Genomic DNA, 5,451 nt, shown 5'->3' on the forward strand with positions numbered 1-5,451 from the left:
GCTACTCATTTACATATTGTTAAACATGTTGTTTCTGTATTTATTACTTATTCAAGTTATACATATTGCATATGCATTTGCATAGATGTAAAAATATATGTTAGCTTATGTTATTTTAACAAAAATTTTAGTTTATCAGAACCCCATATTACTCCATCAATGATCAAACCATTCAAGTAAATAACAAAGAAGAATATCATCAAATACAAGCTATGACATTAAGTTTGTTCAAAACCTTTTTGTCTCAGTCAAGAGGGGCAGAACTAACAACTGAGCTGCAAAGAACACGTGGGACAGATGTAGCAGATGTTACAAAAACAAATGGCTGCACACAACCTTGCAGAGGCCACTAATGGAAGATAGTTTAATTAACTTTAATTAACAGATTGCAGAATGGGTACAGTACAGTACAGCTCAATACACACAATTGTTAAAGAATGTGTAATAACTAAGGCTGTCAAAGCTTTATTAACGCATTAACCCACAATTATTTTAACGCCGCTATTTTTTAACCCAAGATAATAAAAAAAAATGTTTTTTTATTTTTATTTTTTTTACCAGAGCTCTTGGGGGCCACATCAAATGACGTGGCGGGCCGCATTTGGCCCGCGGGCCATGAGTTTGACACCTATGATCTAGGGGTAACAGTACTGTATATTTGTATACCGTTTATGTCACAAATGTATCAGTACTAAATACCTATATGTCCCTATGCCATAAATGTCATGTATGTTGTGTATGTCATAAATGTCTATATGAATTGAAAATGGGGGACCCTGATGTAAACAAGACAAACGTCTTTCTCAGGTCTGCATCCCCTTAACAATTGTGTGTATTGAGCCGTACTGTATTGTACCCATTCTGCAATCTGTTAAATAAAGTTTTCATTCATTCACACACACACACACACACACACACACACACACACACACACACACACACACACACACACACACACACACACACACACACACACACACACACACACACACACACACACACACACACACACACACACACACACACACACACACACACACACACACACACACACACACACACACTGATGTGGCATAATTGCGAAACGTATTTAGTCCCTTGTTTGAGCCGAATCTGGGTTTAACACGATTTGTGGAGCTCCCTCTGGTGTTGTGGTCGTGGTATTCACTGACCTTTGGGAAGTATTTTGACATGTACATGGGTACCTTGGTCGCGTAGTGTATCTTGTAGACCAGGCCCATTGCAAGTTGCTGTACTCTGTCGTCTACTCTAAGCCATCCTAGGTTGGCAAAGTGGGCAGGGGTGAGGTGGGTTCTAGGAGTCAGGTCTGTCTCATTACAGAGACAGAGAGAGAAAGAGACAGAGAGGGGGGGGAGAGAGAGAGAGAGAGAGAGAGAGAGAGAGAGAGAGAGAGAGAAAAAGAGAGGGGGGGAGAGAGAGAGAGAGAGAGAGAGAGGGGGGGAGAGAGAGAGAGGGGGGGGAGAGAGAGAGAGAGAGCGCTCTTCACCTCCGTCTCCTCCTCTCCCTCTTCCAGCTCTTCACCTCCGTCTCCTCCTCTCCCTCTTCCAGCTCTTCACCTCCGTCTCCTGCTCTCCCTCTTCCAGATCTTCACCTCCGTCTCCTCCTCCCCCTCTTCCAGCTCGCCTGCCGCAGGACGATAAGACCAGACTGGCCAAGCAGCATCGACACAAAAAACTGGAGAACCGACGCAGGACTTACAGGCAAGGGACACATGTTCACTGATCACTGATCAATACCTCTCGTTAGGGACACATGTTCACTGATCACTGATCAATACCTCTCGTTAGGGACACATGTTCACTGATCAATACCTCTCGTTAGGGACACATGTTCACTGATCACTGATCAATACCTCTCGTTAGGGACACATGTTCACTGATCAATACCTCTCATTAGGGACACTTGTTCACTGATCACTGATCAATACCTCTCGTTAAGGACACATGTTCACTGATCACTGATCACCACCTCTCGTTAGGGACACATGTTCACTGATCACTGATCAATACCTCTCGTTAGGGACACATGTTCACTGATCACTGATCAATACCTCTCGTTAGGGACACATGTTCACTGATCACTGATCAATACCTCTCGTTAGGGACACATGTTCACTGATCACTGATCAATACCTCTCGTTAGGGACACATGTTCACTGATCACTGATCAATACCTCTCGTTAGGGACACATGTTCACTGATCACTGATCAATACCTCTCGTTAGGGACACATGTTCACTGATCACTGATCAATACCTCTCGTTAGGGACACATGTTCACTGATCACTGATCAATACCTCTCGTTAGGGACACATGTTCACTGATCACTGATCAATACCTCTCATTAGGGACACATGTTCACTGATCACTGATCAATACCTCTCGTTAGGGACACATGTTCACTGATCACTGATCACCACCTCTCGTTAGGGACACATGTTCACTGATCAATACCTCTCATTAGGGACACTTGTTCACTGATCACTGATCAATACCTCTCGTTAGGGACACATGTTCACTGATCACTGATCAATACCTCTCGTTAGGGACACATGTTCACTGATCAATACCGCTCGTTAGGGACACATGTTCACTGATCACTGATCAATACCTCTCGTTAAGGACACATGTTCACTGATCACTGATCAATACCTCTCGTTAGGGACACATGTTCACTGATCACTGATCACCACCTCTCGTTAGGTCGCTTGCGAGACACCCCAGGTGAATAGGCAAATATACTTTTTTTGTTGATTTTGAGATTTTGTTATATTTTGCTTCCTAAACATGTCTTCTATGAAACTAGTGACAATAAAACGTCAATAACACACATTTAGTTGTTTATTTTACTTCATTTTGCCTTATTGCATCCATATTTAATGGGGAAGTGCCTCATTTGCATATATAAACATACATTTCAGAAAACTTGCAATATATTTTTTCTTAGTTTATATGTACATAACAAACTGGGAAAGTTTCATAGTGATATCTATTCAACATTTATTGCCTATTAGGGGGTACTACACTGTACTACATTTACATTTACATTTAGTCATTTAGCTGAAACGCTTTTATCCAAAGCGACTTACAAGTTCTGTACGACAAGCCATCAGGAAGGAAGGGCACAACTCTATCAGCTGAGTAACAATGTTCATCAAAGTGTTGAGTGCTACAGTGTAGGTTAGTTTATTAGGACAAGTGCATGACAGTAAGGTTAGTTAGGGTTAGTGTTTTTTTTTTTTTTTTTATTCAGATAATGGTTGAAGAAGTGCGTCTTTAGTCGACGGTGAAAGATTGGACGTGTTTCGGCTGCTGTCCTAACTGGGGTGGGTAGTTCATTCCACCATTGTGGGGCAAGGACTGAGAATAGGCGACTTCTCTTTGATGACCCTCCCGGAACTCGGATAGGAGTAGATCTGAGGCGGCCAGACCTACTCCTATCCCACTGTTTGTAGCCTGTGTGTAGTTCTGTTCAGTTCAATAACATCATTATTATTATTATTCAGTTATCAGGCATGTGTTTAGGTTGTCTATTACTAATGGTTTGATTAGGTATTGTGTTTGTAAATATCTGTTTAAAAAAAAAGTATGGCATTTTACAATACAGAACTTTGAAGGCGTTTTCCCAAAAATGAGTTTTAAGAGTTTTTCCTCATACTCTGAGCCAGAAATCTCCACTGCAGTAGCACTCACATACACCAAACCTCCAGTTCTATTCACATCTATGTTCTGAAGGTATTTACAGAAGGGTCTGTTGATATCGCATTCATACCCTGATTTATATCACATTTTATTCCTAATATGGAATTTTACCATAAAAATGGACTGAATGGAGTATTTTCTGATTTATGGAGTGATAAAAAGAGATATCCAAAATCCCCTCTGTAATAACCTTTGGCTCTAATATGTCAACAAAATTAAACTATAATTTTGAAAATGGCTTTATCCAATGTTCAGATTTCTGTCCTGGAATTATATGCAAATTAGTGCATATTTAAGTAGATCGTGCCTCATTTGCATATTTAAACATACAATTTCAGAAAACTTGTAATACAAAAAAGTCTTGTCTTAATATAAATAATCAACTGGGGAAGTTTCATTGTGATATCTATTAGTTAATCTTTTTACCCTATTCACCTGTAGTGTCTCCCCTTAAATAGTAGAAATACAAATAGTATAGAGCAGTGCATGGAAACACATGACAGGGTGGAGCCATATTACACAGACAGGACAGGACGCCTCTATGCCAAATACAACGCAGTTCGGTTTCCGGGTTCCTCTGATTGGCCACTAAGCCCACGTGACCGCGGCTAGCACGCCCCCCTTATCGCCCGCTGCCGCGCTGTGAAGCGGTAGAGCCAGCGAGGCGGTGGTTTCAGCAGCAGCGGCCGTCTTCTTCCGAGGCGGCTCGTTCTTATTAATCCCTAATGTCATGTATGTCGTGTATGTCATAAATGTCGATATGAATTGAAAATGGGGGACCCTGATGTAAACAAGACGAAAGTCTTTCTCTGGTCTGACCTGTAGGCGTCGCTGTCCACAACGCCAGATTACCACCCACGACTTCCCTCCCCCTAACCCAGCCAAACGAGTTAGTATAGCAATCGGCCCAAGCCTCAAGCAATGCTGACTCCGGGAGTCGAGACAGCAGCCTCTTGCATTGGTGACGAGCGCAATCTCCGCTACGCCACCCGACCGCCCCAGATATTACAGATACTACAGATACTACAGATACTACAGATATTACAGATATTACAGATATTACAGATATTACAGATACTACAGATATTACAGATATTACAGATACTATAATGACTATAATGAACACAGGAACTATAATGACTGTAATGAACACAGGAACTATAATGACTGTAATGAACACAGGAACTATAATGACTGTTATGAACACAGGAACTATAATGAACACAGGAACTAGAATGAACACAGGAACTGTAATGAACACAGGAACTAGAATGAACACAGGAACTAGAATGAACACAGGACCTAGAATGACTGTAACGAACACAGGAACTGTAATGAACACAGGAACTATAATGACTGTAACGAACACAGGAACTATAATGAACACAGGAACTATAATTACTGTAATGAACACATGAACTATAATGAACACAGGAACTAGAATGAACACAGGAACTGTAATGAACACAGGAACTATAATGAACACAGGAACTATAATGACTGTAATGAACACAGGAACTATAATGAACACAGGAACTATAATGACTGTAATGAACACATGAACTATAATGAACACAGGAACTAGAATGAACACAGGAACTAGAATGAACACAGGAACTAGAATGAACACAGGAACTAGAATGAACACAGGAACTATAATGACTGTAATGAACACAGGAACTATAATGAACACAGGAACTAGAATGACTGTAATGAACACAGGAACTAT

The sequence above is a fragment of the Notolepis coatsorum genome, assembly GCF_963971535.1.
Source record: "Notolepis coatsorum genome assembly, contig: SCAFFOLD_1021, whole genome shotgun sequence".
Lineage (NCBI taxonomy): Eukaryota > Metazoa > Chordata > Actinopteri > Aulopiformes > Paralepididae > Notolepis > Notolepis coatsorum.